The 24,288-nt window shown below is 38.0% G+C and overlaps 1 protein-coding gene across 7 annotated transcripts in view; it reads right to left on the reverse strand.

Annotated features, from left to right (window-relative positions):
• The window catches only part of FIGN (fidgetin, microtubule severing factor), a 130,257-nt gene that overhangs the window by 33,789 nt on the left and 72,180 nt on the right, over positions 1–24,288 (reverse strand). The window contains exons 1-2 of one of the 7 annotated variants that reach the window (XM_064586632.1): positions 428–24,209; positions 30–163 (exon numbers count right to left, since the gene is read on the reverse strand). The exons of 4 other annotated variants lie outside the window; for them this stretch is intronic. The gene's annotated coding sequence lies outside the window, so the exon portion shown is untranslated. Of the gene's footprint in view, positions 1–29; positions 24,210–24,288 lie in introns of those variants that run through there. 2 more of the 7 variants (XM_064586631.1, XM_064586630.1) reach the window with 2 other exon arrangements.

The raw sequence follows: 24,288 nt of genomic DNA on the forward strand, positions 1-24,288 counted from the left end.
TACAATACTACTTCTCAAACTACGCGTACCTGCTTTCCAAGGGTGATATTATAATGAAGGTGGTAGGAACAAGCCGCCGCACAACGAACTGTAGCCAGGAGACATCTGAATAGGTATAGATGCTTAGGGCACATGTATTTCCCACGTTTTTCCAAATGCAATCCTAGGGATATATGTAAAACTTGTATCTGGGGGAAAGTAAGCATTAAATAGAATTTGCCAAGTAAAGCACATGACAATTTTTTATTAATGAGGTACTAAAAAAACAAAGCAAAATAAAAAAATCTTAATTATAAATAAAAAATATTAAACATCATTTATTCATTCTATCAATAAAGATTATTGAGGACCTACTTGTGCCAGGCACTCTTCACTATTTGCAAATAAAACGGAGAGAAATTAAAGTGAAAGTAGAAACATAACGAACCAGTGGCAATCACAAACTCAAAGCTGACAATCGTTGAAACATGCTTGGTTCTCGGGGACTTGGCAGGAGGACTACGTATTCTCAACTTCCGTCTCCTGAACAGGTTACGTTCTTCCCGGGGTTTTCAAATCTTTCCTTGCAAAGCTAATTCTGACAGTTCTTAACTTTGCCCAACCAGTTAAGCCACGCGAACGCCTCCTATGATAACAAAGAAAATCGAACTGGAGAAAACACCTTCAGTGCTGACTTCGGGCATCTAAGATTTGATGGCAGCACGTGTCTTCCGAGTGCCTCTCACCAAGAAGAGATAATGCATATGAAGATAGTCAAAATTGTGGGTTCTGGGCGCCTGGGTGGCTCAGTCGGTTAAGCGACTGCCTTCGGCTCAGGTCATGGTCCTGGAGTCCCGGGATCGAGTCCCGCATCGGGCTCCCTGCTCGGCGGGGAGTCTGCTTCTCCCTCTGACCCTCCTCCCTCTCATGCTGTCTCTCATTCTCTCTGTCTCAAATAAATAAATAAAATCTTTAAAAAAAAAAATTGTGGGTTCAGTTGTATCAAAATGTGATTTATGCCAAAATGGATCTGGGAATGTCAATAATTGCAGAAGAAATGACAAGTTTTAAATTCCTCAAAAGAGAAGTGAATTCAGTAATGATTTAACTTTTTTTTTTTTTTTTGGCTACTGCAACGTGGAGCACAGTCCTTTCCTGCAAAGCTTTAAAATTTTTATTTTTCCTTGAGCAAGCCTTGGGAACCTAATAAAGTGTTATAAGTCTCTTGAGCAGCACATATCTTAGTGTTGTTACCCTCCTGGCATATTTTTGGCATGATACGACTTTTGCCATCAAAAAAAATTAAACTGAAGTGCCACCGACAGAATTTCAAGTAAACAAAGCATCAACTGAAAGCACAGGGCCTCCATGTGCTGGGAGCTCTAACAGCTGGTCATCTGCAAATGGACAACTTTAATTCGATTCCTGGCACCATTGGCCATGCTGAGAATTCTCCTATCTCTTCACACCAGGGGTTTGCTCTTTTAAGCATTGCTCCCTGAAGGGAAGGAAAAACTAGAGAGAGAGGATTTCCAATGACCCTGCACAGATGAATGGATATGTCAATGGTGAATATTGGTTCAGCTTTGAAACAGAGAATCCTGCAGTGGTCTCGCTTCTCCAGCCCTTCTCCACTAGCGTGAGTGTTGCCAAAGACTTGTGTGAGCAGGAATCTTTAATAGATTAGGGCAGGGAATGAGAAAGCGAAAGCACAAACAGAAAAAAAAAAAGACAAAATGCTTTTTAAAAATTAATGGTAGTTTAAATGTTTGGGAAATTCAATTCTCAAGAGATGAGTAAAAAGAGCATCCACACTTGTGTTAGTGAAGTTTTACATTTAAAACTTGAGACTTTGAAAGGAAATTCCCAAACACTAATTGCTCATAGAGTCAATTAGTAATCTAGTGTCCATCTGACAGGTCTTGAGGAACAATTAGCTCCTGAGTTGAGCACTAAGCACTTTGAATCGTATTCTTTTCCTTGCCAGTGTTATAATGAAAGTGCGTGAACACACACACACACACACACACACACGCAGAGTAAAAAAAAGGAAGAAACATCCGTTCTATTTCGTTTGGGAGATGAGCATTTCAGTTACTAATCTTGCAACTGGGTAGATGTAAAAATTCTGCCCGAATAACTACTGAACAGGCATTTATTTTCACGTGCTTTATGGTTAGTTTTCACTCAGCTATCAATCAATCAATTATGCTGTGACATGATGTAATTTCCTAATCATACTAATATTCATGCTTTTATCACTATCAAACCTAGAGCACATACATTTCAATGAGACAGAAGTCTAATTATTTAAATATGTTAGAGCATATTACATCTCCAAGGCTGTATCCTTTATGAGTTTTTCTCCACTAAAAGAAATCTAATCTAATTGCAAAGAGAGAAGTATATTAAACAGCATTTTACCCTTCCAGTAAGCAAAACTGATTTTTTTTTTTTACAGATCCCAATAAGTACAGAATTTTTTATGGGCCCTTATTTAAAATTAATGTTTTGTTTTTCTTTTTTTTGCTTGCTAATAAAAGTAGAATAATAGAATTCATCATAAAAATGAAACGATAATCATACTCAAGGTGAACAAGAAAATATTTTTATTTTCTTTTTCAATGTTCTTGACCTGAAAAAAATATAAAGACTAACTACGAATTGCTTTATATCTCTAAAATATGATTTTGCATTATTTCTTATGACTGGCTTAGTTCTCAGGGTGTTTTTTCTACTTAAAATGGTTCATACTGAAAAATAGCACTTGAATCATTTCAACGTTAATGTGACATGTGCCAGAGAAAAGTTTAAACTTTTTCAGGCAAGACCACTTGCCCTGATGCATTTGTTACAATCTATAATTACAGGCTCTATTGTGCAGATTACTTTAAAGGCAATAAATCTCCTACCCAGTAGAAGTTACACATGGCAAACATATACTGTGTTCCCTCAGATCTTTGTAAGAGAAAAAATTCAGACTCAGTTGCTACAATGATCACTTCCTACACTGCTCTGAGGCCAACAGTCTGCTAAAACCCTGGCTATAGCTCCTCGGATACATTGTTTTAAAAACACAATTTGTTTTAATGTACATTTTAAAGATATTCCTGAAAATTCCATTACTCTCTTCAGTGGGGAATGAGCACAGATACATTGAAACCAAATAGGAAAAAGTTACACCTTGAACAAAACAACAAAAATCCCAAAGGCATTATTTTTCAAGTACGAAATCAATTATTTTTCAACCAATAAAAGTTGTCTCTTCTAAATTTCTCAGGGAGGACTAAAATGCACTGGGGATTCCTTTTGTACTTTACCTACGTAGTTTATTGCTCTTCACCTGACGTTCTAATATTTAGTTTTTTGTAAACATAAATAGATACATACATGAATATTTTAGGCATGAAGTTAGGTTAATTAACACATTTTCAAACAGAATGCTTATTGTATTCTTCTTCTTCTTCTTCTTCTTCTTCTTCTTCTTCTTCAAGTGTTGTCTTTAGTGTTACAATAACTACTCTGCTAAAAAGCTATTATGAAACTACAGATACGTACACACACTTGTACACGTGTAAAGAAGTTTCATATTACCTTTACATTTACTTCTAAAATAAAAAGCTTTTGGAGAAAACTTCCATGTACTTTAGAATTAGCACATCATTATAAAATAGTAAACTGCCTTTTAATTATGAAAAATCAATATGTTTAATCAAGTTAACAAATGCAGGACATATTGAACTGGAAAATTTCACAACTTTGAACTAAGGAACAAGAATGCAAGAATTAAGAAGATTCAGTCTGTTCCTAATCATTTTCGTGAAAACCCCCACCAGCTAGCTACTCATTGTACCATTTTCTTTCAACAGCGCACCTCCTCCTGCCACCCTATCTCCCTAATATATATAGTTACGTGTGTGTCTACACATGTGTTTCTACAATTAAGTTATGGTTGTTTTTATTTTATACATTTCTGCTCAGGAAACAATCATTTGTAACAACTGACTTTAAATATGTTTTATACTTTTAAGAGTCCATACTTAAAAAGCAATTTGATTCATTTCTCTGGAAATGAACTTTCTTATGTGAGCAACATCTCAGAGTTGGATAACAAATCAAGACTTATTCACTTGAAAAAAAAAAAAAAAACCCGACAGTTTGGATGGTATGCCAGGTCTTTGAACTATATTTAGTTACACAAAAGACAGGGTTAACAAAAACACACCTGAGCAGAACAGCAGTGTCATCTTATGCTAAAGAAAAAAAGCCAAAAAAGCTAATAATCCCTCAACATGTCCTTAATCAAATCAAATATTTAGAATAAAACTGGTGTATATGAGTCCTGGCCCTTTGAACCTCAAGTTTCCTAAACAGCGATAAATACCAGGGATCCCCAAAGAGTCTCTTCCTTGTCCCTTAACAGACTGTTTGGCATCAAGTGCTCAGTGGGCTGGAAACCCACAGCCAGCCAGGGAGGGACAGCACAGACGGAACCATGTTTACTCTGTCAGGGACAGCTGATTAGGATGACACCAACTCTTCACATTAAACCTGCTAAGCAGGGCTTTACCCAGAGGGCTTCCCGAAACTGGAAGCATTCACCAGTGAATTGACAAACTATGCTATATGTTAATAATGAAGAGTAGGCTGCTGTAGCTGCTTATACAATGCATGTTAATTATGAACTCTCCGAAAATGGATTTTCCCCAAACTTCATTTTGAAAAGCTAGGATTGTGCAGTTTAAAGTTATTATTATTTTTTTTATTTATTCATGAGAGACAGAGAGAGAGAGAGAGAGAGAGAGAGAGAGGCAGAGGGAGAAGCAGGCTCCCAAGGAGCAGGAAGCCCGATGCGGGACTCGATCCCAGGACCCTGAGATCATGACCTGAGCCGAAGGCAGACGCTTAACCATCTGAGCCACCCAGGCGCCCCAGTTTAAAGTTATTTAAAGAGAGTGTCGACAGTAACTTCATCATGCTATTTTTATATTTGACTTATTTCAGAGTCAGGGATTACTAAAGGAGAATTTCAGAAATCAATGGAAAAATTAACAGCCAAAGCTTCAATTTCCTATCACTGAATCACAGAGCTTGAAGGGACTTTGAAGGCCGTTCGTTCAGCCCCTGCATCTTACACTTGACGCGGGGGGAGGCCCAGAGCTCTTACATCTCAGTAGCAGCAGCATCCGAATGAGAACCAAGAAGTCCTGCACCAGTCTGGGGAGCTTTCCATTATCCAATCCTGGCTGCTTTATACCTTTTCAGAAAATTAAAAATCCATATGCTAGAAAGTAATCATAATTTCAAAGATAGTCCTCCAGAGGCAAAGGAGGTGGAGAACTGATGAGGAAAAAAAGACAGAATTGCAATGGCAGCAAATCTCATGGGTGGAACCCTTAAAGATAAATCAGATTTAGTGGATACAAAATATTTTTCTTAGAGTCATACCACGACCTGTGTTGGTAACAAGTAGGGATGAGCTTATCCTTCATTTCCCACTTAAAGTCTAGTAAAGAAGTCTGGGGTCCATGTGTTTATAGAACCTATGTTCTTTAGACCACTCAGGCTCCAAAGATTTCCAGCAGAATTCAGGGTTATGCATTATGATGCATTTCAGTAATAAAGAACACTTGTCTCTCAAAACTGTTGTGCTATAATCATATACCAACCTAACTAGATAGACGCATTTGGTTGTCATTTTAGGTAAAAGAAATATTCTTTTTCCGTCACTTTAGAATATTCTGGCTTAGGTCATTTGTGCATGGCTGAGTCATGACTCCCAGCATGTAAAATACTCACTGAGAATTTGTTTTCTGAAAGTATATTTCCTCTTTAGCCATTATGGTCTAGTTTCACACACTGTTAGGCTAGGCTGATGCTAATGACTAGCACCCTAGTAATCCAAGAGAAGTAATGACTGCTTCCCAAAAGCTTCTAGAAATACTTGCAAAGCCGGTGGGACAGTGAACGACAATGCTAGATTTAGGAGAAAACAAGTCTGGGCAATTAGTCTCAGCTCAAGTAATTAGTTGTGTTCACTTAGCCCTTTGATCATTTGTTTCCTCATCTACAAATGGAGTTAAATTAGACGATCCCTAAGGCCTTCTTTATTTCTACAATGTTATGCTAAGAAACTAACTCTAGGGACTAGAGAAACGGGAAGGTGGGAGAGTATGCCGTATCTAAGACAACCTAAAATGTATAAAATGCTATGGGTACTCAGAGGAAGGAATACCTTCTGTCAGGACTCTTAAGTTCTCAAAGACAAGTACTGAAGATAAGTCATCTCTCTGTCACCACTAGCTAACGCAGTTCTTAGTCCATGTAGCTCCTTATTAATTATATATCAGATGAATAAATAAATCTAAGTCTTGTAGGATGGAAAAGTGGAATGGCATACAGACGTAACAATGTATGTAAAAGCTTTACAGATATGAAAGGTTTTGGTATGTTCAAGAAAAGAAGTGTCCTTAGATCATGAGAACTGTGGTATAATGATGGTCAGAAGTTGGCTTCCATTCAAGAAGGGACCTAGCATTGGCAACCAAGAACACCTTACGTCTAAGCAGAATGGGGACAACATCCTCCATGTTGGATACTAGGCAGTAGCATGCAGAGAAAAAATAGCAAACACATAAAGAATACATCAACAGAGCCAAGATATTCCAAATAAAGTGGAGTTGTTGGAAGGAGCATAGCAAGGATTAAATTAACAAGGAGAAGGGAATAGGGTTATCATGCTTCCTGGGCAGGATTCTCTACCTCTCCTGTCACATTCTCACCCCCAAGCCATGGGTGATAGTCATGGTGAGCAGAGGAGTCCTTTGGCTCCTTGACACTGAGCTGCTGCACCACCACCCCCATCTTATTCTTGCTTCCCCATAATCCAGCAGGTGTGAGGGCAGGTGTCTAACACAGTTCCCTTGCTTGGGAAATGACACAAGGTCATCCTCTAGAAATAATGTTTTGAGGTAAAGCTGGTTATACTTATAAGAAAACAGTCCTTAACCGTAAGCGCTTCCTAACTAGTCTCCTCTGATGAATCTTTTTTAATAACGAAATGTGAGGAGAGATTCTAAAAGCCAATTAACATCTGAGAATAATTCAGACTTAGAGAACACAGTTGTAACTAATTATACAAGGAAGTAAATGAGTGGGCCCCAAGAACCAATCTATAATTACAATACTAGTCACCATATACAGCACAACAAACTTTAAAATTAAATGTAAAATATAAGCAACACTAAACTTATTAGTATAGTAATTAACAGAAATCATTAGTTGATCATTAATTAATCTCCCTGGTTACTACCCTTATCTCTGGTGGTCTGCAACTTTATGGCAATATCTTGAGGTGCAAAACTCATTTATAGAGTGTCAGCTTTGGAGGGAGAAATTATTTTAAAATCTTAAAATAACATTTTTTTTTTCCTCCAGTTGCTATGTTCTATTGGATAAAAAAAAATAATAGATTGTTAATATAATCTTTTGGGGTGACTCCCCAGTCATTTATAGAGAAAAGCTGGCCATTACTAAAAGGGGAAGCATTTGTAGTTATGCTGTTTTTCCTCATCCAAATGTTACGTGTTTCATTTAGGAATTAAATGGGACATTCCTGCCTTTTATGCTTTTAGATATTGTTTCAAAAAGAAAATATACTACTGTGATGTCACCAGCCTACAAGTTAGAATGTCTTCCAAGAGTCCCTTTAGTACATCAGGAATATCTTCTCATAGAAGTATCATTTTAGTTGTGTTGGTTATTTTTTCGGGTAAGTCCACAGAATGATCTATTAAATACCTTACATAAAAATATTAAGATCTACTCTAAGCTTGTTCACATGAAGGCACTGTCTGCATGGAATATGAGGTCTGAGTTATAATTACATATGCTTAAAAAACATGGGCTGGGGCCCGATCCTCAACATCTACTTAAGAAAAGGTGTATGACCAGGTCAGTCATTCTCTAATTTCCATAAATTGGAGAACAAAAGTTCCTTGTACATGTGAGACGATCCTCCAAACTTCTAACTATAAGAATAAGTCATTAGGAAATCCAGAACATGGATTATATTTGCATATTTAATTTGATCACTATCATGTAGCAATTTCCAGTACAAATTAAGGATGAAAATTATTATTTTTCCTTACTCCTGTTCTTTAGAGTATTAAAATAAGTACATAATTTGGGATATATAGCTTTTGGTAAATGGATGGAAAATTTCCTTTTCTGATTGTTGAAATTTTGCTGTACTGTCAAATCAAGAGCAATATAAATCGAATAAATAAATGTACCCAAAAATCTACAACTGTATTATAGGACTAACTTAACATAGGGCTACTATATAAAGAAATGCCTTTGTTCTATTGCATCCTCTTTTTGTTAAGTAAAATTAAAATTACTCAAGTATTGTGATGTGTGTTTTAAAGGCATAAGCCATTGTTTCCATGTTACTTATAACGGAAACTCTATAATAAAGCTTTAGGAGTATTATGCATTTTGTTGAAAACATACACTGAGGTAATAAGCTAAAAAGACAGAGGCTCATAACCAACATTTTACTTTTCAAGCCATGGGAGTCCTGGCATATCCAAAATTTTACGATGATAAATCCAAACACTTCACCTCACTTCATTTTTTTTTTTTTTACAAAAACACAGCTGTAACATGTTCCATTGGCATGACAATAAAGTCCAAGTAGTAAGAAGATAGACTTTATTACTGTTCTTTAAGGATTAGCCTATATATGCACCTCTCGGCCAAATAAACACTCCATTATAAACATTAGGTCAGTTACTGTACCATTCTGTGGAAACAGGATAAATAGGGACCGCCACCATGTCTGTTGACAATACACTGGTCTCACATTAATTTGATTGAAGGTGGCCTGCCAACACATCTCACTTGCCCCATTTGAGAGCACTCAGATAAGAAAACACAGTGATGTTGAGCAGATAGGCCTGGTGACACAATAGAGCACAACTCACTGAAGAAGTGTAATTACAGTGATTACTTCAGAAAAGAGAGCGGATACACTGATGGGAAGAAGTAAACATTGCCACAATTACAGGAGCCCGGCTCCCTTTTGGTGTGGATACGGGCGTCCCAGACAACACCGACTAGCAATAAGAACACAGAAAGCTTTGCAACTTAACAACATAGAAGCACGTAAGGTTACAAAATGGCATAAGCCAATGTGCCGAAGTGCTGGAACAAAGGGCCCCGTCTGTTTTGGGTAAATTCAGTATATCAAATAGATGAGCCAAACAGAGAAGGCTTCCTCCTACAATTAAAACTAAGTACAAACGTCAGGAAAGTTTGCCCCCAGAGGAATGTAATCTGCAGATGATTTTTAAACCTGTTATTCTGATGGCTGTGAAGCAGAAACCATGTGGGTGTCTAGTTCTCCCAGGTAACAGTCCCATGAGACCAGCTGTAGAGACAGGGAAGCTTCATCTGTGCCACTCACTGGGCATATACAGAATCTACTGGCATCAAAGTACCCAGGAATCATACCATAATCTGACAAAAATAGGGGAAAACTTCACTTCTCCCCAGTCCACTAGATTAGAGATTCAAGAAGAAAAACAGAGCTTGCAAAAGGGCCCAGAGCTCAGCTAGTATAACCTTGCCTGCCATTTCTGAAGAAACAGACTTCCAGAGGTTTACAGCCTGGCCTCAGATTGCACAGCAAATTCTTGAAAACAGGGCTAGAACTTAAGTCTCCCAACCAGCTCTGTGTTTTCCACCACAATCAAACAGTTTTTCAGTAACAAGTCTTACAAAATAAGAACTGTTTAAGTACATTTGCACTGTAAAAATTACAAAATACTTCAAAAGCATTTGAGTCATCTTATTTGATTGTCACCAGATCTCTGTGAGGTCCCTAGAGATATTTTTATGTCAGATGTGTATGTACCCATATATGGATAGATATAAAAAGAGAGACAGAGTGGAAGAGAGACAGAGAGAAAGAATGTAGTAGCTCAAGAAACAGAGGGTAAGAGAGCGATAGTGAGTGAAAAAGCCAAAGAAATTGTCAGAGAGACACACACAGATACCCCTTCCCCCCTCAGGCACTGGCACAGGCAGGCAGAAAGGGAGAGACAGTGGGAGCTTAAAGTATTTGCCGAAGGTCCAAGAGCTGCACCTTAAGCCCAGTATTGAAATCCAAATCCCTGTGCTCCTTCTACAAACATTAATGAAGGCTCCGAACCATCAGAAACATAGGTGAATTAGACTACAACTTCTTAATTTTATTTTTGGTTGTATTTCTTTAATTTTGGCCCCCACCCCCCCCCCATCCCTTACCTCTGAATAGGATGATTAGAATGGAATGGGTATAATATTTGTAATAGAATCAAAGCAGTGGTGATTGTCCACATGGTTGACAAAGTAACTTTTCATTGTAAACAGCTAAGTCCTGCCTTGGGAAATAACATATCAAGAGAAACTTACCTTTCTGCTCTCGTTAGGGATTTAATGACTTTTACAACTGGGGTTCTTAACCTGGGATTCAGAGATGCATTTGACTGTAGCTGTAAACCCTTGATCCTGTATGCAAAATTTAGAGCATATGGGCATTTTCTAGACAGAGGGTCCATCTGATTCTCAGAGGCCTCTCACTCAGAAACATTATGAGTTTGTGGGAGGATTAATGACAATATGTACCTTTTTTTTTTTTTTTGTACATCAAAATTTAACTATCAGAATGAACTGGACAAAATAACTCATTTCAGAAAACCAGTGGTAATCTACAGTGCTCTCAAACCCTGTTAAGTTTGTTTTTGTTTTTTTTTTGAGTTTAACAGCAAAATATTTCTCCATTCTTTTTGCTCTAGCCACTTTTAACATGGACCTCAATGAAAAGGATGTGAGAAAGTGAATTTCATTTTAAAAGGACCATGGCCCAATTCATAACTAACCTCATTATGTTTGGGATGGTTTGGTAGTAATAGCAAATTAGTAGGCTTTTTCTTTTTTTATAAAGCAAATCCTATATAAAAATATACTGTATTTATTTTATTCATGGGCTGTGCTATTCATCAACATTGGAACAAACTTTTTTTACAAAAAAAGATTTATTTATTTTAGAGAGAAAGAGAGCGCAGGGGGATGGGTTAGGGGAGAGGGAAAGAGAGAATCTCAAGCAGACTCCCCGCTGAGCCTGGAGCCCAATGTGGGGCTCCATCTCACAATCCTGAGATAATGACCTGAGCCGAAAACAAGAGTCAGACGCTTAAGCGACTGAGGCACCCAGGTGCCCCCGGAACAAACTTTTTTGAAGCTAGACCAAAGGCTATCATCTCATATGTTGATACCTGTAAAGTTGCCAGCATTGTTTGCTTCCAAATTAAAGCAGAATTGTAAAAAGGCCTCATCTGTAATGCTAAGTAAGGTACAACACTGTCAGGGTCATGGGGATAAGCCAGGGACAAAGAATTAGAAAACAAATACTGTGGTAGCTGGTTTCCAAAATGGCCTCCAATCAACCACACTTCCCACCTTTCTTGAGTCACCTCCAACAGTGAATTGTCAGATCCTGGCTCCCTTTCCACAACAGAATACCATAGAAGCAGCATTGAGCCAATTGTAGATGTGAGCTTTTACACTTTGGGGGGCCCAATCTTTAATGTAAGAAGTAGCCATTCTCGTCAAGAGGCCGCATGGAGAGGCCACGGTGAGAGGATGAGCCTCTCAGACTAATGTAGAGAGAAGCCCAGCTGGTCAGTGTCTCAGCTGAACTTGAGTTTCCCACAGTGCCACCAAGGTACCAGACATCTGAGTGACCATACGGAACATTCCAGTACCTGTCATCAGGATGGCAGCCTCAGCCAATATCACCTTCTGAAGGGGAAGAACTGCTTATCTGTGCCAGTCAACTCCCATAATCAGGAGAAATAACATGTTTTTAAACCAAGTTTTGAGGTGATTTGTGAAGCAGCAATAACCAAAACTAAGGTAACATGGCATAAATACTGAGTTTACAAGAGGAAATTTAGAAGATGATAAAGTATAAATAACTGAAGTTTATCTCTGTTGAGCACGAACGAAAAACATTTATTAAGTACTAACTAAACTGCCCACCACTTATCTCATTAAACCTCATTACTACAGTGACAAAGAGAATATAACATTACTGAGTAACATTATTGCCCAAGGTCGCAGAGCTAGAAAGTGAAAGTGCCAGAAATTGAACACAGATTTTATTTCACAGCCTCGATGATGGACTCATTCTATTACAATGGGTAGGTTGAGGAGAGGGAAGAGAGAAAAGAAGGGAGGAAGACTGACACACAGAGAGAGAGGCATGGCATTTAATTACGTGACGGAAACCCTTCTTATGCATAATCCACGCTTTTAAAAATAGGAAGATGCTCCATTAATTTAACCTATGTTAGCAACGGATTTTGTCATAATTACTGATACTTATACTGTAGCTGCAATGTATTGTAATATAATAGGCACTCAGGGACACATAGATTTACTTGAGTCTATATTAAAATGATCCCAAATGATGTACGTACATCAGTTATATACATGTTCCTCTTTCTGATTTTTATATATTTTGCTTCCCTCTTGCTGTGAGGCTGTCTCTTGTCTCTAGGAGGCATGGAAAACTTGACAACCAAGTTACATGATCTTTGTGAAGAAAGAACATAGCTTCAAAGTGAGTTTGCAGGACTTTCCAAGGAATGAAGTGCATGTTCCTCCTCACACAAAGCTCAGTGTCTGGGAGAGCTGGATAAGTAAATCCTAGATGACGAAGTCTTTAGTTAGGTACTGACTTCCTTGCAACATTGTGACAGGAACTAAAGGCATAGTTTCTGTTCTGAAGAGCTCTCCGCCCGGTGGACAGCCTGGTAGTTTTCAAATTGGGCTCAGTGGGAACGAGGGGTCTGCACCAATCCAACAAAAGATGTTTTACAGATACTGCAATTAAGTATTTTCTGACAAGTGCTAAAGACTGAAAACTATCCTTTCGTTGTTTTTATCCATTTTATAGTTTGGGTTCTGAGTCTGACTTGGTTTGAAAACAAAACATTCTACTATGGGAACACTTGAGAAAATCAGTGCTTTGGGAGATGCACTGTGCAACGCTGAGGATGGGTGATGGAGCCATGGGGTTGCCCGGCTCAGGGACCTTCAATATTGGCCAATTTTTTTTTTTCTATATGCAATAAAAAATGTAATGCTTTTAAAAATGAGAGCTAACCTTTACCCAAGAAAGTTTACATTGCTGATACTCTGCTGTTGGCCACTGTCTAACTCAAACACCTGTAACACTGGCATTGCCCTGGAGCTCAGTTTCATCTATTTGGGAGACAAAAGACTTTTGATAGCAAGTCATTAGAGTGTTGGCAAACATATTTCTGCTGTACAACACCGGGCCATGTTGTTGTTAGTGGGAAGATATTCAGTCGGCGAGGGCTGCCCAAGAAGTTTCTAAAAGGCCAATTGTAAAGGACTTAAGTCAAGCAAAACTTATACCTAGTAATAATTGCTTCTTTCAAAGTGTACTCAGGGTACTTACTGATCAAAATGTATACAGCTATCCTTTAAGGACATCCACAATTACTGTTGTCATGTCTCTAGTTAGGCAGTTCAAATTGCTGAAAACTTTGGTAATGACTACTTGGCTACATTTGAATAAAGGTCATTTGCCCCTCCATTCACAGCTCATACAGTGCCTTTTGTACACATATCTCGGGGTCTTTTACAAAGAACACTAATCAAGACACAAAATAACATTGTGGCAAATAATCTTGTCACAAATTCCATTACACAGTAAAAGCTAAATAAAAAATAACAGCTTTTCTGCCTGTATTTAAAAATTTATATCACTTAGTGTCAAGCAATTCAGAGAAGAGAATTCTACAAAAAAGAGGAAAGTGACAGGAAGAGATCCATTAACTCACACACACACACACACACACATGCACACACACTTCCACCAAATAAAAGTGTTAAGAATAAACCTGCAAAATTAGCAATTAGGGACAGGATTTTCTACATTGTTAACATATTTTACCAAGAAATTAGATAAACTGATAAGCTGGCTACTCTGAAATTACTCTGGGCAAATATATTCTCTGAAATTTAGACAATAACATAGTATCTCAATTTCAATGTTTACACAGTTAAAATTCCTGTTGAACCTAGCTAGCTTATGGCCTGCTAAACAAGTTCAGGTGCTTTTGCTTGCTTAAGAAGAAAAGTATGAATTATTCCTACCCCCATTTCTCGGGCCTCACAAACATCCTTTGAAATTCCATAACCCTCTAATCCATGATTTCTCAAAAATGTCTGCATTTGCTGAGTAATTTTCAGTGGTTCTCAAACTCAATTCTAATTATCATTCCTATTTTATAGGTTAAGAAAACTAGAAGTTGCAGGAAATGAGTGACATTAGCAAAATAGCGCATGTAGGAATTGGTCAATCACTATAGCACAAAGAATACTAATTGATGGGCGCCTGTGTGGCTCAGTCGTTAAGCGTCTGCCTTTGGCTCAGGTCATGATCCCAGGGTCCTGGGATCGAGTCCCACATCGGGCTCCCTGCTCGGCAAGAAGCCTGCTTCTCCCTCTCCCATTCCCTCTGCTTGTATTACTGCTCTCGCTATCTCTCTCTGTGTCAAATAAATAAATAAAATCTTAAAAAAAAAAAAAAAAGAATACTAATTGATTTTGCCTGAGACAAATATTTTGATCAATTCTTTTTCCTTCTCACATATAATTCATAGGTATTAATTTGAAGGGAGCACTTAAAAAACATTACCTAGCTCATCATAATCTTAATAATTATTAGATAATTACATATATAAATGACCTCGAAGAACTCATAAAGACCTAAATTCATTTACACTGCCTGTCTTCCTACATGCCCTCTCAAACATACCCACACCCACTTTCCTTTAATAAATATGTGTGTCCTGTGCCATCATGCTTTCTTTTGAAAACATTGAGGTGGCGAGCACTAATAGGAAAAGATAGATTTTCATGTGTACTCACTCCCATTCTTTTATTCAGTTAGCATTCAAAGTTCGTCTAATGCACACAGTCTAGCATCATAGTAATTAAGGGGCAAAGTCTGGAGCCAGATGTCCAGAGTTTGGATTTTAACCATATGATGTGCGGCAATTTAATTCACCAATGTGGGCCTCAGTTTTCTCATCTGTAAAGTGGCACCTACCTCATAGGATTGATGTGACGATTAAATGAGCTAATACATGTAATGTGCTGAGAACGACTTGTACGTAATACGCACTTGATAAATATTAACTATTTATGTCACATTCAAGGCCCTGTGCTAGACATTGAAGATGCAGTGGTAAATAAAAATAGGCACAGTCCATAGCCTTGATAAATATTCAGTCTAGTTTTTGAGCTTTATGCACCATTTCCTCTTATTAAAATATATTATAAGGTTGCTATATGACAACAAAAAGACTTTATCAATGAGGGAAAGCTGAAAAAAAAATCGAAGCTTTATATATTACTGCTTCTAGTACAGATAAAATTGTGTGGCAATAACATTATCAATTTTTCCAGGACAAAATTATGTTTTCAGCATATTTTGTGATTTATTGATTACCTTAAAACATCAGTATTAATATTTTAAAATATCATTGCTAATGTTTTATATCAGAAAGTTACCTATTTTAAGTTTGCGATTTTAAAATATTTATGTAACCTTAGTTTATTCAGAGCAACACCTTCCCCTTACCAATGAATCTCTGTCCATAAGATGGAAGTCAGTGCAAAATGAAAAGTGGGTTTGATGCAAAAGAAATGTACTTTTCAGGAGGTTTTTCTTTTTCTTTTTTTTTTTTTTACTATTTATTTTAGGAACATTTTTATGGATACTTTTTTTTTTCTTTTTCTTTTGTTCTGAAAATCACAGAAAGGCAACAGGTTATTTTGAAGGTCTATGTCCGATGTTACCTAGACAATCTATGGTGTGGACTTAAGTTTGCATAGATGTTTCACTAATCTGGAGCCAAGAGCTAATATGAATATAAAAAGAATCTGAAAGCTACAGTGTCCACAGGTCTCATTTTGAGTAGGTAAGAGTCTTGACCCATGAATAATCTTGAGGATTGGAAAAAGGAGCTTTCCCATTTAATTTCATTAACTGTTGTTCTTATTCCCACCTCCTATCACTGATTTCATTCCATTTCCAGAACTATCATAGAGATCACATTACTGAATCCTGGAGACAGGATGTTGCACAACATCTAATATATTGTATAATCATCGGTGTTTGAATGGAGGGTGTATCGGGATAATCAAAAGTCCCTGTAAAATTGTAATTGTTTATAGCCAAGGGTCTCATGTTATTTGGCTTTAATTTTGGCACAGTACTTAGCACCAATCAGGTTAAGAAAAGATTGGGGCGCCTGGGGGGCTCAGTTGGTTAAGCGACTGCCTTCGGCTCAGGTCATGATCCTGGAGTCCCGGGATCGAGTCCCGCATCGGGCTCCCTGCTCGGCAGGGAGTCTGCTTCTCCCTCTGACCCTCCTCCCTCTCATGCTCTCTGTCTCTCATTCTCTCTGTCTCAAATAAATAAATAAAATCTTTAAAAAAAAAAAAGAAAGAAAAGATACATTATTGACAAAAATGGTGACAATCTCCTGATTGTCTCACTCATCCTCAAGAGCACTAATGCTCTATGTAACTATTTGTTTAGGGCAGTTGGGACTTCGACCCACTTTCAATCTTAGTAACACGAATTGGGGTGTAACTCAATGCTGTATGTAACTTCCAAGCACCAAGCACATCGTCATAAAATGGATTAGGATTGCTTTGTAAAGAGAAAATAAATACAAGGGAACAGACCTCCATTTGTGTGAGTCTCTATGACTTGTTATTTTTCATAAGCCCTTACACTTAATCATTTTACCTAAAAAATATAAAGAAAAGAGAGAAGTGGGAGTATTTTATCAATTTTTAATAATAGAAGAATCCAATCAGGAGACTGATAAATTTTGGAGGATACTGAAGCCTGAGATTAGAAGTTGGACCAGGGGTTTCTAATGTGAGTTTTACCAGCTCTGTTATCTTAAGACTTCATTCTAAAACATACTGTGTTAAAAATATATGTATGTATTTGCACACACACACACACAGTGCATATTCAAGAGACTTTCTGTTCTTCTCTAAGAACTGGTTTTCAACTAGAAAATATGGTATCTCAGGCCATGACCCTTTACAAGCTGAAGTAGCCAACACTTGGCAAATCATGACCTGGATACAGTTGGTGGCCCAAATGGCTCCTACACATTTATTTAACAAAACTCATATGTATTAAGTACCAATCGTTGACAGATTCCAGAGATATATAAATAAAATATATAGGACCTCATAGTCCAATGTTGGAAACAAGATTACAATTATTAGATAATGTAGTACAAGGTGTAACAAAAATAGACGGCAATAGCTTTACATCTTGTGATATGTTGTCAGTTGAGTCTGAAAATACAGAATACACAGTTTGGAAACATCACACATACCATATTCCCTCCATGTTCCTAGCCTCCACCATCAAGTTCTGCCACTACCTTTTGTCACTAATCATATCCTCCTCACTGAAAAGGTAATCACCTTATTATGACTCATGACTGATAAATTCATTGTGATATATTGTATTGGCAAGTCTGATATATTCCAGACTCTTGAGGCTGATGCTATCTTTTCCCCACATATAAGCTTTGTTTCTCACAGAAAAATATATGGTTTAAGCTCTAATGTTTATGTCTCCTATAATGATACATTTGTTGCAGTACCCTACACACACACACACGCACACACACGCACACACACTGAGATCTACACTTGCAAAGGTTCCACTAATATCCTGGAGTACTACAGAGTAAGTGACGTGAGCTAGGGAGGCTTTCATTGCTTCTTCAACACCTTTTATAACAACTCTTTCAACAATGTCAAATTAGATCAAGGTTAAAAGAATGCTGTTTTGGATCAAATGACTCAGATTAGGAATAAGTAGTTTTCCTTCTGCAAATAATCAGACACATAAGTAGTGTTAGCAACAAAATATATCTCCCCAAGATTATTCATGTACAAAATAAATAAATCTGTACGATTATTAATTAATTAATATTATCCACAGGTTGCTCTCACACTTAGAGATATCCAGAGATAAACTTTTTCTTGATGCTGACAAATGATCACCTTACACTGTTTACTGGACATCAAGAGTTCTAAATATCCAGAAGCTTTAGGGCAAGCTCTGTGACAGGCTACTCTAAGTCAGAACTAGATTAGAAATGAAACCTGGGTTATAATGAAGCAGTGAGAAAATCAGGAAGGTATCCCGTAACACTTGAAAGGCTAAACTTATGCCTAGAATGAATCCTTGTGGACAACCAAATCAAGCTCCCCCCCCCCCCAGAGGGGTTCATCAAGCCAAATTTCTGTTGTGTGCCAACCCTGAGAAGATTAGATTGCTTCTACCTGCCCAGTAAGAAAAACTGGGACACCAGATCTGGCGTGGCAGTTGGGTTAGAAACCTACTGAGGAGTCAGAAGCTAAGCTACCAAATGATTAAACTTGCTTCTCACGGGCATTATTTTCCAGTGTTTCATCAATAAGGAAGCAGGGGCCTCTGTACTATTTCACAGGGTGGGAATGCTTTCTGGAGTTAGATTGTCAAGAGCTGCTTTTTAAAATAGCAATACTCTTATCATAGTAAAACTTGCCTGCTGAGTCAAAAGGAAAGTTGGCCTCATCTGCCTCTAGAGCCCAGGAAGAATTTAAAATGTAAAGATGCCTGGCATGATTCCAGCTGTTGGCTACCACGGATACTTTTAAATATCCACTCTTTTATTGATCTGAAAGTATATGGATAAGCAGGTATACACTATAAATGGAAAACATAAAGAAGGCTGTCTTTAAAAGTCCAGTCGAGTAAAAGCAAACATTAAGAAATCTGTCCTTTTCTTCTGTCCACCCAAAGAATCTGGTTTCACTAGACCCCACGACAGGAGAAACATGCGTGCATGCACACACACACACATACACACACATGCACACACACAAATGAGTGCCAAGGCATATCTCATTTCTTATAATGATGAAGGAAGAGAGAGTTCCAGAAAAGAAATAACATTTCCAATGAGGATATGAAATCTAATGCTATTCTGATATCAAGACTACCTTTCTCTAATCCCCATTGATTTTTATTCAGCTCAATTTAAAGCTATCATAGAACTCTGTTTTAGGAATCCTCCTCACTCTCAGCAAATTTAATTAGCAAGGATGAGACAATAGGTCTGTAATGATAAATGACTAGCCTGAAAACATAAATTTGGTAAATCCCAATGGAATCTTTTAGCATGCAATGCATAGAATGTGTCAGAAGAGGCATATGCTTGTGTGATGTTGGGGTATGTTAAGGATCTGACCGTCAGACAGATGGGTCTATGTGTGTGTGTGTCCGTGAATGTGTTTAGGTGGGGTTCTCCCAAGGTTATCCGAGTAAAGGTGAAAATTCAAGAATTTTCAAGAATTATATAATAGTTACATAAGACAAAGCAGAAGCCTAGTGCAATTAAGAGAAGCCTATATGTAAACAGCAACGAGTTCTTTCACTTGACCAGACTATGGGGATAAGAGGGAGGTGGAGTTCCCTATGAGACGTTTTTAGTAGGTCATGCCAGATAGTGTGGAAAATAAGGAGAATTCTTTACACTTTAGGAAAAAAAAAGATTTCACAAATACGTAATAGAATATATGGTACACAGTGTACTCAACCTAATGTTCTGAAAACTGTAGGTATGTATAATAATTTTGTGATTTGGAAGCTAAAGAATGAAGTGAAAACTGCAGTTAGAGCTCACTTTCCCAGGTTTAATATAAAACTTACAACCTGGGAAGAACACTATTTGCCCATTCCAGGTGTTCCCTGAGAGGCAATGAACTGTAGGAGCTACTAAAGAAAAGAGGGAAGGACTAGAAAAACCATCATCAGAACCTTAAAAAAATAAAATAAAATAAAAAATCCCTCATATTCTCTCTCTTGGGAGGGATAAGTTGTCATTTGGAAAACAGATATTAGGGTAGCCTTAAGAACACATTGCTCATGGTACATAAGTTATTCCTTACAAAGTAGAACTCTCTAGGCATCGCACAGGGGCATTTGGGGGATGTCTGCCTCCTTATTGGGGGACTGAGTGATAGGACCTAGGCTGTGGAAAATTCAAAGGGTCCGGCCTCCAGGGCACATGGGCACACTGATGGTCCCTTCCAGGAAACATCTCCCCTTTCTTTCTCTCTCACTGGTTCTGACATTTCATCAGTGAGAAGAGAGTGAAGCAACTCTTACTTAGGTGGTCAGTTCTTTCATGCCTAAATTTCATTATTCTGTGAGTGTTCTTGAATGTTCATCCAACAAATGGTTTCACAGCCAGGAAGGAGTCAAAGCAGCCACACCACCTATACCCACCAATGAATCCCCCCCTGTACCTGACCAAGTTCATAAGTTTCTTCTTTTCTCTACTCAATATCCACACATTCTATGGTAATTATGCAAAAAAAAAAAAATAGAAAGAAAGAAATCTACAGAAGGAATGATAAATAAGGTCAATGGATTTATTCAAAAACCCAAATTAGCCTTTTGGAAACAATTTGAGATACAAGATGATAAAAATCAGAACAGAACCAACTAAGCAGAAATATTTTGGGAACGACCCCCTCTTCTATTGTCATAGCTACCATTTCTTCAACAATTTGAGTTGAACTAATCTATTAACCACAATTGCCAACCTAAATTTCTAGGAAATTCTGTCCTTGGGAACCCAAAGCATTCTCTAAATGCATTACCAATGCATTTTAATGTGTGAAATTAAACTAGATGTTCTTCTGAATTGGAAGATGTGATCCAGAAGCTCTTGGGCAAATAGAACCTTCAATTAGCGTAAGAACGCAACTAGGTTTTCTCCACATGTTGAATGAAACCTTGTATTTAATCTAATAGAATACTCATGTCTTGAGTTTGTCCCAGAATGACATCTTAAGTGGTCTGCAATATTTTGGTCAGTCTATGAGAGGGTAGATATCAACTGGTTTCTGAGAGAGCAAAAAGAATAGGCTGACTTTTAAAAAGCATATCTTACAATGGTAGTTTGTTTTCATTTGTTGGGTAGCAAAAATCCCCTAAATTAGCAGAGATTGTCAATGAAACACCCAGTATGCCTGACAACTGCACAGTACGAAAACCCAATGTCAGTCAGGTTATCAAAACACCAAGATAAAAAATAAGCTTCAGAACTCATAAATTCAATTGTTGATGTACTAATGAACAGGAAAATTACCAATAAAGGGGGCACTATATTGTAATATTCTGTAATATTGGAGAATTAAGCGCAAAGTAACTTATCACGATTTTGATCTTATTGTATAAAAGAGTCAACTCCCTCTTTAGAGATTTATCAGTTTTCTCCAGGCCTCTGGGTAGCCTAAATGGTTCTGTAGTGCTATATTATTCCAAACTTTCATAATAGTATTCAATGCAGTGTAATGTAATTTAGGCGTGAAAGAATTGATGTACCTAGTAAGAGTTGCTTCACTCTCTTCTCACTGATGGTATCTGATCTAATAGGTGGAGAAATGTGCTGAATTGTCACAGCATACATTTCAATGAGAAAAATCACTACAGCATAGAAATATTTATGGAAGTGCTGACAACATATCAATTAATAATGCTGCAAGATACAAAGAGAGAATATTCTCTCCTTTACAAGTTGAGAAAGAGCCAAGTCAAGTCAAGACTTAATTTCATGCAGCCTCTCGTATTGCAACACAGCAAATAATTTCACCTCTGATGGACTCGGCAGACCTGACTGAGATTTTGCTAATAGCTGGAGTGAAAATGAGCAACGAGATAAACCACGTACTGTGTGCTCCTGTCTACGTAAACCAGAAAAGTAGTGGAGGATAGTAGTGGATACAAGGCATCCTTAACTTAGGAAGAAAACCTACGAACCTGGGGAAGTAGGTACCTCTGAGGCGGGATACCACAGAGCAGGGAAGCAGATCTATTTTCGCTGTATACTTCTCTGTGCTATCGTCTGTCGTCATCTTCTTCAGCCGTGCGTGCTATTAACTACTTAAAAAATATGCTTTTTTAAGGAGTGGCTGAAGAATAGGTACATCATGGAAGAGTAAATTAGCAGGCTATTGAAGAATTGTTGTGATTTCAAATGTCAGTAAAAAAGACAGTTTATTCTGTGGCCTACAGACAAAGTGATTTATGCGCTGTAACAGAAATGGTATGTATAATGACTAAATGTGACTTGATAAACCCCAGTACTGCCATTTATTAATCATCTGTCCTTGTTGAACAATTAGCATCCATGTCCACATCTGTAAATGAGTATAATCACACACGTGTGCACGTGTATCTGCGTGCAGTAGGGGGGACGTGGAGCGTGGTCAGGACTGACTATGTGGGGGAGCGGTGGGGGTTTTATTAAGGAGTGGATATCCCCTACTCTACAGTAAGGGAACTTAAACTCTGGTAGCCAGATTTTGAAAATGGTCAGTTTTCTCCCCATTTTAAAAAGTAAACAAGGGCACTGAGATTTGACGATCTTTCTGCCGCAATATTTCCTTCCTGTACAATCTCTCTGTCAGCTGGGTTCCAAAGCTGCTTCGTCTATGATAGTCTTCTTCAGTTGTAGAAATGCTGAATGCTCTCACATGTTTCCATGGGCCTGCATTTCTGGAAAGTTTATCCGGAATGTTCACTGTTTATTAAACCTTAATATATACATTTTCTGGTTCACTTAAACTTTTACCGACACGAAACCTCAGCCAGCTGGCCATCAGCACTGCCCCCCACCCCCATTTATTAATCTTAGGCCTCCTTCCAAAACCATCTAAATTTCGACCCATTTTATCTATACGAGCAGCCTGTAGTAAAACCTCCGTCCTTTTCCTGTTTTCCTGTGCTTAAGCCAGCTCTAAGTCCCTCTGGAGGCAAAGAGATTCCACCCGAGTTCATGAAATAGAGCTGTTCCAGCAAAGCCTCACCCGGTCTTTAATCTTTCGGGAAGTGTACCTGTTACCCCAGGTTTAAAAATTAAGCTGTATGAGTCACACTGTATCCACCAAGATGAAACAGGCAACAGATTGCTTTCGGGATGAGTTTGCTCTTTCGCAGTTAGTTCCGCAAACCAGTGACGCGAGCTCTACAGTTGCGTCTCTCCGGCAGCCGGGGTTTGCAGGAAGGTACCCCTGGAAGGCAACTGAAAACTACCCCATCCAAGCTGACAGCCTCCTGCGTGCAGCGCTTGCCCCAACAGGCTGGCAAAATGAACCGTAGTTTTGTATAGTAATTCAGAAGATAATTGATTATTTGCCAGTAGTCTGTTTTTGAGTTGCCACTTATTATTATTTTTTTCATCCACTCCAGGGACACACTTTCAATTTCACAGTCTTTTGCACATTGCGGACAGTGGCGTTTAATTTCTTTAAGGAAAAGCACACATTCTGTTTCTATTACAGTTAGACTTGTGGCTCTCCAAAGAGTGGGCCGGGGAACCTGATACCCACGGGGGGAATGTCGAGCTTCATGTCTGCACACTCACGCCAGCCTAGTGCTGGGGCTTCCAAGCTGGGCAGGGGATTAAGCAAGAGCCTCTCTTCGTTTAAGAAAAGACACCTTTGTATCTCACAGTCTTAGGTGTTCTGTCTGAGGGGTGGTAAACATTCCTGAAGATACCATTCTGTAATTGTTTATGGATTACTTCCCTTTATTTTACTGTTAAAATAAGAGTTTCTAACAGAGTTAAGGAAAAAATCTTGTCAGGAAACAGTTGTTTTCCTCCTGCAGACTAACATTCCTGCAGGCAATGCAGCAAATTAACCAATATAAATGTTTCCTTCAAAACACAGAAATCTTTTATCTATTTAGGAACAGATCACACAATATAACATGCTGCACTATTTCTATTAAGCCCAAAGATGACAAAAAATTGAAAAGAATAAATCCATTATAAAGAATTCATATCTGCTGCTTTGTGAGCAATCCATAATACATCGTATTGTGCAAACTATAGGAGATGATGACCTAACAATACAGAATGTAGAGAGGGCTTTTGACAACAGAAAAGCATAAGAGAGAGTATCATTTAATGGAGAGAGAGAAAAAAAAATGATCCTGGATTCTTTTTCCTCCTTTATTTGTTGTATCACTTTGTAAAACCTCTCTATGCCTTGCTCTCTTCATCAGAAAAATGAGACCTATGGTTTTATTTTTATAAAGTGCTTTAAGATTTAGGAGCACCC

The sequence above is a fragment of the Mirounga angustirostris genome, unplaced genomic scaffold (assembly GCF_029215605.1).
Source record: "Mirounga angustirostris isolate CCGP_5_RB_7025 unplaced genomic scaffold, mMirAng1.0.hap1 SCAF_3, whole genome shotgun sequence".
Classification (NCBI taxonomy): Eukaryota; Metazoa; Chordata; class Mammalia; order Carnivora; family Phocidae; genus Mirounga; species Mirounga angustirostris.